Below are 13,549 nucleotides of genomic sequence, written 5' to 3' on the forward strand. Positions count from 1 at the left end.
CAGATATGTGAAGGCATTATCAGGTACCGGGGTCGATTAGGTCGTTGCCAGCAGTAATAAACCCATGTGTCTCCATCCCAGCTGCCTCCAGAAATGAAGCACATTTCTTTCATGGCGCTGGCACAGGCTGTGGGTGCCCCAACACTGGAGCTGCTGAAGGCCATAGAATCATAGAATCATAAAATCACAATGTTGGAAACGACCTACAAGATCATCGAGTCCAACCATCTCGTCATCACCATTGCCACCACTAGCACTAAACCCTATCACGCAGCACGTCATCCAGATGCCTCTTGAACACTGCCACGGACGGCGATTCCACCACCTCTCTGGGCAGGCCATTCCAGTGCCTGACCACTCTCTTAGTGGCCAGGCTGATGGGACCCCGATCTGGGGGGTGGCAACCAGCCCACAACAGGGATTGGAACTGGATGGGCTTTAAGGTCTCTTCCAACCCATGCTATGGGCTTCTCACTAATCTTTGGCGAGTTCCTAAGGAACGCTGTGGGTAGAGCACCCCATCTACCAAGTGCCCACCCAGGGCTGCTGCTTCTCAAGGTCCGTACCTCCCTGGTCCCAACTTGGCCACATCTGTGCTAAGCCCTGCGACTGACACTGATGCCACCACAGCCCAAGCAGGCCACAGAAATCGGGTCAGCTTCTTCTGGTGTAAAGCAGCACACCTTTGCTGAAGCCTGTGGAGTTAAAAGAACACAAGAAAGACCAGAATTAGGTCAATCAGACGCACTGCTCCTTCTATGCAGCACTGTGACCCTCTTCTTCCTTCCCGTACTCCTCGGTGCACTCAAGTAGGTCAGGAGTACCTCTGCCAGGCAGCTGAGCCCACCCAGGTCACTCTGAGACACTTCCCAGAACAGCAGAAAATCAGTCCCTTCCTGAGCACCAGTGTGCACCCCGAGCACCAGCACCTGCTGAGAAAGGAGCATCACTGAAACAACAGGAACTAAGGTCCAGCTTTGCATTCACAGCGCTTAGAAGCAGTGCCAGAGGCTGGCCTGGGGTCAGCAGAGCACTGTGGTTGCAGAAAGGCCTCTGCAGTGCTTTACCACTCGCAAGGTGAATTAGTCATCTCCTCGCCATACCTGAGAAAGCAGATGCCACAAAATACCTTCAGTGCCATCTAGCTACTAAGTCACAGTGCACGTTGCAGGAGAGCTGGCTGCCATCAGCCCTTGCCGGCACCCCGCTCCAGATGATGCTCTGCCCGTGGGGCTCTCATCAGAACAGTGATGAAAGCCACAAAGATAATTTGCAGCTGCAGACAGCTCTGCTTCAAATGGATGTTTATCTGAAGTGCTGCAAAGCAAATTCCTTGGAAGGAAGGGGAAATAAATAATAAAAAAGGCACACACCCCAAGCCTGTGGGATTTATCTTGCAGCTCGTGAAGGCGCTTCGATACAGTGTGCATATCTGAATGCTGCCAATAAGGAACACTGGCACTTCTTGGCTTTGGCTTTTGTTTCATGAAGGTGAAACAAAAATTAATGAAAAGAAAAATACAATTAATTTCAGAAAGGGGTTGTTCTTGTGGAGGGCTGTACTTTGGTGAGATTGTTCCATTCGCAGTGTAATTTGTTCAGATAAAACCTGTCTAGGAATGACTTTATGGTCTTGACATGAGGAGCTACACGACAAACATCCATGCTTGCTTCGTGTCTAACGGCAGTGTTTGGCTATGGCTCAAAGGATGGGGTGCAAACCTCCCCACTTTGACAGTGCTGGCTCAAATCCATAGCGAGTTCCTGATGGCTGGAGCCATTCCCCATATGACAAAGCGGATGTTGGACCTCGGCACTGTGGGGTGGATCATGGCAGAACATCCATGCAACCCAGAAGGAGACTTCTACAGGACACATAAAGCTTTCATCATGGAAGTTTCTACCATGGCAAAATGTGACAGCTCCAGCAACCAAGGCCTGGCAGCTCTCAGCTGTCCTCTCAGCCAGAATTACCGTGCAGACACTTAAATAAAAATGAGAGCGGTGCTCAGACCTGACACCACATCTCAATCCTGGCTGCTTTACACCTGCCGAGCGCAGAGCTGACCCCAGGGCCAGATCTGGCCCACAGCTCCATGTGGCAGCCACAGTGATTTAAAGGCATGTCAGTGTCAGTCACCGGCGGTCCCTCTGAACACCAGATTTATCTTGCAATCTGCACTGGGAGGTGGGAACGGCTCCTTCTGCTCCTGTGTGGGATAAATCAGCCACACGCAGCTCTGCAATTTACAGGGCACGGCGGCGGCATGGGCACCTGCGGCCTGTGGGTATGTACAGATGTTGATGCCCACCCTGCAAAAGGAGCGCAGATTTTGGGATTGTAGCAGCAAAACCAACCCAAAAGGCGACTTCTGTGCCCATCCCTCCAAAAAATAATGCTGGCAGCAGCCACAGTGGGCCCTGGCAGTGGGAGCAGTCAAGTCAAGGCATTTTTCCACAGCCGAATGATGGGGTTGTCAAGCGTGTAAAGCGCAGTCGCTGAAAGTGATTGTGGCTCTACGTGGATAATTTCTACCAGTATCCTGTTCTTGTGTTGAAATAGCAATGCATGACGTATGGCCGTGCATCTCTGCAATAAACATTTTACGTTTAATTTAGAAATCTCTGAGTCATTAGAAAAGTTCTCTTATTAGGCAGCACAAACCTTTGGGAAGTCAGCAATAGCAGAGTCTCAGAAAAAAAAAGTTAATGATGAAGAGAGTTGGAGCGGTGCAAAATACCTGTGCTGGGAAGGGGAGCAGGGCCATGTGAGGGATGCCCGTGCTGTGCACTGACTGCAGCTCCCCAGAATGAGACCTCCCCAATATGAGACCTCTCTGTGGCAGGACTTTGGAAAGCAGCCTACAGCTATGAGCTTTGTTACTGTTTTTCCCCAAATTTTGTATCCTTAAATGCTACTTGGTGACCACTCCTCTCCAAGGAAGGCTTTGGGAGACTAAAGAAAATAAAATCACTGGGGAAAAGTAAAACATTGGGATTCCAGTGGGCACACAGTGCTGCACCATGGAAGCCTGCGCACCCAATGCCATTCCCTGCCCTGTCCCCACCCTGGGTGTGTGCAGTGCCTCAGGCACCACCTCCCATCTCCGCATTATTTATTCCATGAAGTATAAAATCACATGGAAGATATTTGAGGTTATCTGGATGTTGACATAAGTTAATCTCTCCTAAACTACTTCTGATTCATTTCTAAGAAACTTGGGCTCCTATGACCACATTTCCTTTATAGTCATCAGTGAATTTGGAATTACAGAGAGGATATCATTTGCTTCGCAGGGAAAGATGCCAACTGTGAGTTTTGTCCAGGGATTTGACTCAGCTGCAAGAAGACTGTGCTGACATACGTGAGTCCATAACAATTAATGACTGTATTTGGGGGTTTATCACTGTACTGCGGATCCCACCGTGGGTCCGCATTGCTTTTTTGGCAGAGCTAACAAAGGCTGAGGTTGTGTATCTTTACACCCAGTAATTGCCTCCCCTTCCACACTAACTTTACAGAGATGCACTGTTTTTCAACATCCACGTAGGGCCTTGACCTGTACAATTCAATTTCAAACGGTAAAAATCCCCTGGTCACCATAGATGCTGGTGACAAACTAATGTGTTATGTTCCATAACCGTCTGCTCTGAGCACTGGCTTGACCTGTAAGTGTTCAGGATATAGCCTGACTAAAACACGTTTTATTATTTTCCATTAGTGCCTGCCACAACAAAATCAACTGGCAGTCCACAGAGGAAATAAAAGTATTTTCCTCCTCTAGATAGCATCTGCTGCAAATGCAAACGGGCCTTTCCCAGCCCTCTGTTTCCTTCCATCACACCTGAGGATCCTTCCCAAAGGTTCACAAATTAAGGCTTTGCCCAGTGCTCTCTCCATACCCAGCAGCACCCTAGCTTTTTGTGCCCCCCAAATGCCTTCCAACAAGCTACCCTTGTTCGTGCTCCTCTCCTTTCCAAAAACTTCTTTCTTTTCTTAAGGCAAATTATTCAGTTAAAAAAAAATTCCTCAGCATTAAAACCTTTCTCACGTTGTCTTGTCTCAGTAAAACAATGACATTTTCCCCTCTTTGATGCTCAGATCTAGCTCTGCAGGAAATTTTACTACCACGACTCTTTCATCTCTCTCCTGGTTTGAAGATAAATGATCCTTGGACTCTTCTGGACCTGCATAAATCACAAAAGCAATCTACTAAGAGAGCTGCCTGTGGCACTGACTTCAGCTAGAATTGAAAAGGACAGCCAAAAATATCCACAGAGCTTACACAGGGAGGAACCCAAACAATTCTTTGGGAGGAAGTACGATGGCCTGGGGTTATCTTACATCCCTGCACTCCAAGTGATTTGAGAGGTGAAAACGTCCCATGCACCATTCTGTGCCACCAGGCGCAGAGGGCATCCCCGTCCCAGGGAGCCTGCAGGCTGCAGCTGCAGCCGATGCCTTCCCATGAGCTGCGATGCAAAGAGCTGCAGTGTGCAGCCTCTGCTGGGTGCCTTGTGCTTTCCTGTGGGTGGGACTGTGGGCTGTGAGCTATTTTTGCATCTCCCCTCGCTTTCACCTGATTGCAACCGGATACCACAAGCCCCATCAGCCACGAGCGGGGCGCGCTGCCTTGCTAATGTAACACACCATATGCTGACGGGCGAGAAAACAGAATTTTGGGCTGCCAGGCCGGCGTTTGTTTTTTCCCTAAGAAATTTTTTAAAGCCATACTTGTGTTACTCAGAGCTCCTTGTAATTTGGGGACATCTGCAGAGATCATTCACAGTGTCATTCTTCATTAACGAAGGTGTTATCTTGAAACTGGAGTTAACGAAGCTCGCCGTGATGCTCAGCTCCTTCCAGTCTGATGCTTTGCTTCGTGTCCCATTTCCAGTCGTACAATGATGATCCACAGCAAAATCATTTCAGAGCACACACATACCCAGGTACTTAAAATAGTTATTTGCAACACCGTTTCATCACTGATTCAGTGGCCACTCTACAGATGAGTTAAATTAAGCATCTATGATGCGTAGCATATGTGCCTGCTGACTCTCAGGAACAGAGCAGGGCTGATGTCTTCCACTCCTCTCTCACTTCTGGGATTTGCACCCCTCCCTTCCCACCTCCCTTATTTAACTCTGATTACTTCCATTTGAGAGCTTTCTGAACCTTCAGGGTCTGTGTGCCACTGAGCTGCTCTTGGTGGTCCTGACACAGCAAGAGTTGGACCAGATGATCCCCAAGGGTCCCTGTTGACCCTAACCAATTCCTCCATTCTGTGACTTTCTGATTTTGTGAAAGGAAAATCTGAGGTAATTCTCTGTTCTTCCATCCAGTGCTACACCCAAAGGCAGCATCTCACTCTGTCAGTCTCAGCTCTACACCTGAGCTGCTCAAATCAACAACACAGAGGCCTTTAGGTAACCCTAGGGATTGCCATGCTGGGATAACTTTACCAAAGATGGTGGCTCAGGTCCGGATTTCATGACTGCTTCAGTTTTCCCCTTTTCTTTTCTGACTTGAAGAAACAGCAGAAGTATTTGCGTGGCATTTTCCACTCAAGGAGATGCTGATCTCATTTTGGTTTCTTCTGCCCTTTGATTTGGGCACAGCCACATGCAGGGATGCTACCAAAAGGGTCAGAGATATGCATGCAGATTTTTTTCATAAACCAAATGTGTTTATGTCATGGCAATACCTTCTCTCATCAGGTGATTTTCAGTGAAAAAAAAAAATGCCAATGAGCTTCAAGGCCCATCCACTTGCACATGGAAAAAAGAAATAGTCATGACCAACCCAGGAGGCTCAGCCAGCAGTCAGGACCAGCTTCTATGACGCAGGTAGTTGCAGTACTCTAGCACCATCAACCTGATTGAGCTGTAGATATCCCTGTTCATTGCAGGGGAGTTGGACTAGATGACCTTTAAAGGTCCCTTCCTACTCAAATGATTGTATGACTGTATGATGATCCTGCATCCAGCTGCATGCTGGAGATTAACCCAGTGCATCCCTATGGGCTGCAGAGTGTAGTTCTATGACTATCTCCTTTGTTCTTAACTCAAGAGGGTGGCTTCAAAATGTACTGAAGCATGCTGTTTTTCACCCTTTAGTGCTTCCAGAACTTTGTGATCATCTATCTTATGTTATTTTTCTTTCTATTTGTGGTTTTGAGGTCATGGCTGTAGAGATGTTAACCCTTCAAGTGAAGTTCCGAGCCAAAACGAGATTCTTCTCAGAGGAAATGACAGTATTTCTGCTATTGCCTCATAGCTGCAAAACATGAAAATGAGTGCACAGTAATTGATTTATCTTGCTGATCAGAAGGTGTCTCAGTGAAGTTATGTACTCATGGAAAATGCTGTGTGATAGTGTTGGGTGGATAGTGCAAACAAACACAAACTTTCCCACAAATATTTGCTTGTGTTATATTAATCTGCTTGTCTCAGCTCGGGGCTCTCCAGAGTTTATTCTCCACAAATATCCTTACAACAGCTCACTGGCAGGAATACCCAGAGAATACACTCAAGGTAATATCTGGGGAAGCTGTTTTCAAAGGTCCTTCTTGGGCCAAAGGCCCTGAACCACTGCTCCTTCCTTTCCATTCCTCCTTCCTTTCCCCTTCTTTCCCTTCCTTTTCCCACTCAGAAGACCAAGACCCTGCTGTAGCAGGCTGCAACATGAGTTCTCCTGGCAGTTTATATATAGCTGGGGAGAAGGGAACAGCATTATTTTGAGTTCATGAATTAGTCTTCATATTCCTTGCAGCAACCACAAGGCAGTTTGGGCTAGACTTGTGCATACAGGGCTGGGAGCATCTCCTCTCTTCCCTGTGGTGCAGTGAACCTTGCACTGCAGAGCCTGAGACCTGAAGGTCTGGCTTCATCTTGATGCAGAATTAAATTTATGAAATTCTCTTCCAAGCCAAAGAAGGATCTGGATACATCAAAGCATTTCGTTTTTATTAAAACTCCTTTATTTTCTATTATAATAGATAAGAAAGAAACTGGAAAGCCATTCCAGAATGGAAAAAATATATATATTTCACAGTGTTTTCTTCCTTTCTTCCTTTCAACTTGCTTACCCTTTAGGAAGCATGCATAGTTTTGAAAGCAGTTTGATGGAAGTATGCATTTCTCTGGAAAAGTGTTTTGAACTTCTCCCCTCAGCACTATTAATAGTACTTAGCACTTATTCGGGTATCTTAAGCAGCGTTTCTCAAAGCACATTATGAAAGTATATCATTAGCTCTGCTCCAGATCGATCTGTCTAAAGCTGAGCTGGAATGTTTTTAATTTGGCTTCTAAATCACCATTGCCAATACGCCTCCATGAGTTACACTTGTACAGGCAGGAAATGAAACAATTTCTCATGATGTATGTCAAAATTAGCCAGCACGACCTGGCTGCAGCCCCCAGGACAGGACATCCACTGCACTGGGGATCAAGATATTCTTCTCTGTCACCCCATTCCTGTGAGGCCATGTGCAACTTTGCATTGCACTTCTTTTTTCCCCCTTTTTCAGTCCTCTGGAAACTTACCATGTCCTTCCGCTGCCACTGGAGCAACGCCAGGCAAATCATTTTGGAACAGGAGACGGGTCAGGGTGGCAGCAAAAACCATATGCATTTTTGCAGAATTGCTGCTTTAAAAGATATTAAGAAATTATCTGAATCACAGAATCACCAAGGTTGGAAAAGACCTTCAAGATCATCTAGTCCAACCATCCAACCGTCCATCTGCCACCAATATTTCCCCACTAAACCATGTCCTTAGTGCAACATCTAAACGTTTATACATATCCAGGGACAGTGACCCAACCACCTCCCTGGGCAGCCGTTCCAGCACCTGATCACTCTTTCAGAGAAGAACGTATTCCTAATATCCAACCTGAACCATCCCTGGTGCAACCTGAGTCCATTCCCTCTCATCCTATTGCTAGTTATGCAGGAGAAGAGGCCAACCTCCACCTCACCAAAACCTCCTTTCAGGGAGTTCTAGAGAGCAATAAGGTCTCCTCTGAGCCTCCTCTTCTCCAGACTGAACCATCCAGTTCCCTCCGCCGCTCCTCACAAGACTTGTGCTCCAGACTCCTCACAGCTTTGTTGCCTGTCTCTGGACATGCTCTAGCATCTCATTGCCTTTCTTGTAATGATGGGCCCAAAACTGAACACAGTTGGTTTTTTTTTGTTTTTTTTTTTTTTGCTTTGTTTTTGTTTTTCTTTTTTTTACCATCTTAAAATAAAAAAAAAAAGTCATCTAATTTACAGAAAAAATTGTCTCTTGCCAAACATGGTCTGAGGTGGTTGTGATACTAGCAGCCACCCCCTTCAACACAAGACTTACGTAGGCACTGAATGGAGAAGGCAGAATGGGTGTTTGTAAAGAACTCTGCTTTTCATAGGTAGCTCCTTCCCTGGTGGCAGACCACAAACTGAGCAAAGCTGACTGCCCTTCTGGCAGCAGTAATGCAATGAGGCTATTCATAGCGAGAGGGAAAAACACCGGCTGCTTTCTTTGTGTCGTGATCTGCTAACCTCACAGTTAACCCTGCTGGACACAGATCTGTTAACTTCTACATGCTCCCCCCAGTTAATCTACTGAAGGCTGGGACAGAAATAACTCTCCACAGCTGTTATGAATTGATGTGTTCCTTGATGACGCTTGGCACTGCTTTCAGAAAAAAAAACCCTATTTTATGCTCTGCTGTTTGCTTTATTATTTTATTTTTACTATTTTTTAATGCTCTTTCTTTGCAGTCTGATGACATTATACTGCTCTGTTCGGCTCTGCTTGGAAAGGAAGGCAGATTTGCTACTTGAGGATGCGCCATAACGGTAACTTCATTGCTATTATTTTGGTTTTAGAAAAAGGAAGGGTGTGGAGAGCTTGTGGGGCACGTAAGTCAGAGGGCACTGGGTTACATTTGCAGCTCTAGCACGTAGCAGCAGGCACTTTGATGCCCTCTGCCCTGCTACAGTGCCTGAATGGAGCAGCAGGAATGGAGCACTCCACAAACCTGCCCACAGGCAGCACCAGTGCACACACAGAATGGAAATCCCCAAATGTGCAAACTGTGGAAATCAGCAGAATCCCCAGATCTGCAGAGCCACCTCTGCAAACCAAAGCTGTATGCAAGTACCAAGCAAACACAGATCTACAGAATCACATTCAGTTACACATCTCCCATCTTTCTCACACCCATTTCAGGCTTCCTTTCCTGACAGCCAACTGTTGGGCTGTAGGAAATTCAGTCACATGTTGAGTGTCACATCCACGGGGTTAAGATTTCATAGGTCTTTATGAAGCTTGGTTAAAATATTAACTTAATTACCAAGAATTAGGTGGTGTTTTGGAGTTTATGAGCACTCTTTCTGCCCGTGTCAAACCAGAGGAAGGGGAAGAGGTTGCTGAGTCTTCATAACAACCGGTTTTATACAGGGGCTGAACTATTTGGTTAGGTGTGATGTAAACCATAGTTATAGAAAAACAAGGACAGAAAGGTGTTTGAAGTGACAACACTGGCAGCACAGCCCACATACAGCGATGTGGTGGCACAAGGGATGCCCATGGTAGGATGCTTCAGGCACAGCTGCCATGCCAGCCGGAGAGCAGCTCCATTCCTCCTCCAGCAGCGTAATGCTGATGGGTTTGGTTTTGTTCTCCATAATCTCCAGCACTGCTTTTTAAATGAACAAATGAAAGCACTGAGTGCCTCCCCAGGCTCCAAGCAACTCGTGTTTTCTCATCTCTGCCCCCCGCTTCACACATTACTCTTCTGCTTGTCTTCTCTCGCCCTGCATCCAGGGGAGAGATTACAAGTTGCACCATCAGCAGCCAAGCAAGGTCTAAGCCACAAAGAAAGATCTGAGTCATCTCCCCGAGAGAGTATTTTAGCCATACATCATTGTTTGTTTTCAGGCAAACCAGTACAATTATGCAACATAAATTCTTTTAAAGCATTTGGGACTTCAGTTCAATTTAAAATCCTGTAGGTTTTATGGCCAGAATGAGTGATTACAAAGTGTGTGCATACAAATGAAGGCTGGGGAAGAAGCACACGGGGATGGAAGGGCGCACGCAGCCCTGTGCACACTGCAGCAAAGACGAGAGCTGAGGAGCCTGTGCTGGAGGCTCTTGAGGTATTTAGGGCTCCAGAGCACTGGTTTGCTTTCTGAGTGCTGTGAGTATTTTCTGTGACTGCAATCTCCTGCAAACACCTTTCCATTGGCTTCACAGATGCGAGTGACTGCTGGGATTACCTCCTGATTTATTAAATGGGGATGAGAATCTGATCTATTTAAAAACAAGGCTCTATCATGGCAGGAATAGAGGGAGACATTAAAATGTCTCCAACCTGAGTAATTTATCACCCCAGCAACGTGCTGAGCAGCCGCTTGAGGCTCAGACGCAGCCCTCGGGCAGGAAGGACAGGCTGTGAGGATGTGGCCGCTGTGTCACCAGGTTCCCACTGGGAAATCAGAGCCACTGTCGAGCTGCCTTCAGCACCACCCTCTGCCTCCTCTCCCTCTCGAGGTCGGACCGCACCATCACCACTCAGAGACCACTGTGCTGTGGGTGATGTCCCACAGCAATGAGCAGAAAGCAAAGGAAAAGTGCCCAAAGCTCCGCTCCGCGTGCTCTTTCAAGATAAATAATTCAGACTTTACAGTGCCAGTACCTATTTGTTTTTTTCTCCCTCCATATAGAGGAGTCTACAGTATTTTTTTTCCTATTTAAGGGAGTATACCGATAGGTTGTGTTTCCTTGTTCCATTTTTACTTGCATAGATGTAAATTCCACAGCAGCAGGGGGAATTATTGACAGCAGATACTGGGATGATTCAAGGCCAGACTTTGACCTATTGATTTTACCAAGATTGCACAGGATGTATGTAGCTTGTTGCAAAATACAGTCTTTGTTTTGTTTATTGCTCAATATATAACAATGTGGACTAAAGAACAATGCCAGACTGCAGAAATGCCCAAGGATTTCTCTTTAATTGAAATCAGGACTGGGAACATCCTTGTAAATCATGAGCAGCCAGCCTTTGAGAAAATGCACTGCTTTCCAAAGTTTACATTCAAATGGGATTTAGCTTTAACTCTTCACCTCTCACAGCTCAGCTAAATAATCTTTAATGATTTCTCTGGAGCCTCCATAGTTTGAAAGCTCCTGTGCACAACAGATGCTGGGCAGGATTCTTTTTTCTACTGTGAACAGTGATGGAGAAAAATCAAATCCGGGTAAAAATTAGAGACATTCTTGACATCAGTGTAAATCTACATTCTTGAAAAGCCGGATGCTCTTCCAAATCAGGATTTTGGTTCAGTCCATTAAGAACCTGCTGGCTCACCTTGTAAAATTATGACCTACACCTGCATTTTACTGGAGTATGATGGCACTTTAGATGAACTTTTAATCCAGAAACTCTGCAGCTGCGGTGCCATAGGAGCACAGAACCCCAGATTCCACCAGATTGGCCCCAGCCTTGCTCAGTGCCTCAGCCCCAGGAGAAGGGAGCTGATCAGCACCAGCAGAGCAGTTCTGAAGCTCTCGTGTCCACACTGGAGCCCCTTCCTTCCCAGTCTGGAGCTGCCCGTCTGTTAAGAAACATACAAACAGTGCTCTGCTCAGCTGAAGATTTCACAATGGAATTTCACTTCTTCATCTTTATTTTTCCAAACCCACATTTTCAGAGGCTCTCGTTTCAGCGTGTTTATTGAATTGAGATGTCTCCTAATTGTTTATAACAAAAGAGCTCATCCTTCCAGCTCATTGTAAATGGGCAGCATGCTAAATGCTAAGTTAGCAGCAGCGGGCTGCAAGAGGATCAAGATATTAAGATTAATGTAACAAATTTGAATTCTTCCATCCCTACCCTGCAGTATCCCATCGGTGTATGTGGCTGGGAAGGAAAAGAAAAGGCTCCTCTGCTCCAGAATAATAGCAAGAGCTAGTGGAGAGGAAAAAGGAAAGCCCTGTTTATCTCTAGCAGGAAGATAATTGATCTCCAGCCTGCACACAACCGGTCTCAGAGCAGCCGAGAGCTGCACAGAAGAGCCTGTAGCTAACCAGAGCCCAACCAGCCTGTCAGACAAAAGCTTTATAGGGACACCAGGGAGAACAAAAGTAGCACATTTCGTTCCTTCGCCATAAATCTCCCATCTTTATTGTGTGGAGACGCCGGCTTTGAGCACGCTGCCTTGCAGTGCGGGGTTACCCCAGCTGCTCTCGGGGTGCTCAGACGGCTCCCAGGCTCCAGCTCCATCACTCTCCCTTTTATGTGTGCTGGAGGTAATAAAATAACCATTTCTAAATTTAACTAGCATTGCATAATGCAGCTATTTATTATGTAAAGCTGCTGTTTACAATGCCCGGGATATTGATCACTATAAAAAATGCAATGCAACGAAAGCTCGTATAAATTACTGTTACTGTTTTCCTTTCTTTTTGTTTAAAGGATCAATCAAAGGTCTAATTTGTTCTCATGAATTCACCCCTGTGCAGCATGCAAAGCACCAGGCAGCGCGTTGTTTACTGTCATTCAGGCTTGTGTGCAGCACTCAGCTCAGAGCCTGACAGAGGATATGCAAAGATGACAATTTGTTCATTATCCAAACCATTGGAAAAGGCAAATAAAGCACACTAACCTGCTTTATTTCAAATCAGGTCTTTTTTTTTTTTTTTTCCCCCTCAGCTATAAAGCAGCAGTGGCAAGCACTTAAAAATTCCAGCTTTATGGCTGTATATCATCATTATCACCTCCAGTACATTATGAATAGGTGTTTTCTTACAATAGCACTGAGAAAATGAAAGATGCTCTCCTATTCTTCAGGCCTTTTGGGGGTAGAAAGAAGGATGGAAAAAGAGAATTAAATATTAACAGAGCGAACAGATCACTAAACAAAAAACAATTAAATAGCACAGCATCCATCCAACAATAACACCAAATCATGATGCAACTGCTGAGCGTGGGGTGACATACTAATCATGGATTAAAGGGACTGATTTGTGTCTCATGAGTATTCATAGGCAAAACCTGATATGTGGAAATTGAACTCGGGGAAATGTGTTTTGTAGGAAACATGAGGTTGTACTGGTGTCTGTGCAAAATGGTGATGGCTTTTCTTGACTGTGCCGCAGGGAGAGAGGAAAAATTTATCATTTTTTTCACTTATTTTCTTTTTCCATGGGGTTGTTTTCCTCCTCTCTATGCGGCCTTTTTCCTTTCAGTTACTTCAGCTCAGAGTGTAGGAAAAGAAAAAGTGCTAATGGACCAAATTATGGCCCAGAGCAAGGAGGCCACCAATGACTTCAGCAGCACTGAGGAGGCCACCGCTTGACGTGCAAGTATCAGAGAGCAGTCTGACACAGCTAACTGGTTTCTTTTCCCCATTTTACAATTTGGAAAGTCCCTGATTCCCCCAGCTATAGCCCCGTCTGACATTAAGCAGCAATGTCGCTGCAGGACTGATTGCTAACATGGAGATCACTCTTCTCCATCAGCCTCTGAGCTGCATCTTCCATTCGGCACAGTGAAAA

The 13,549-nt window shown here is 45.9% G+C and overlaps 1 protein-coding gene across 2 annotated transcripts in view; it reads left to right on the forward strand.

Moving 5' to 3' along the window:
* Positions 1–13,549, forward strand: part of TBL1XR1 (TBL1X/Y related 1) — a 380,885-nt gene that overhangs the window by 247,397 nt on the left and 119,939 nt on the right. For both annotated transcript variants that reach the window (XM_052686536.1, XM_052686537.1), the window contains exons 6-7: positions 3,298–3,365; positions 8,764–8,841. The gene's annotated coding sequence lies outside the window, so the exon portion shown is untranslated. The remainder of the gene's footprint in view (positions 1–3,297; positions 3,366–8,763; positions 8,842–13,549) is intronic.

Source organism: Tympanuchus pallidicinctus, unplaced genomic scaffold (genome assembly GCF_026119805.1).
Source record: "Tympanuchus pallidicinctus isolate F22 unplaced genomic scaffold, pur_lepc_1.0 scaffold22, whole genome shotgun sequence".
Lineage (NCBI taxonomy): Eukaryota > Metazoa > Chordata > Aves > Galliformes > Phasianidae > Tympanuchus > Tympanuchus pallidicinctus.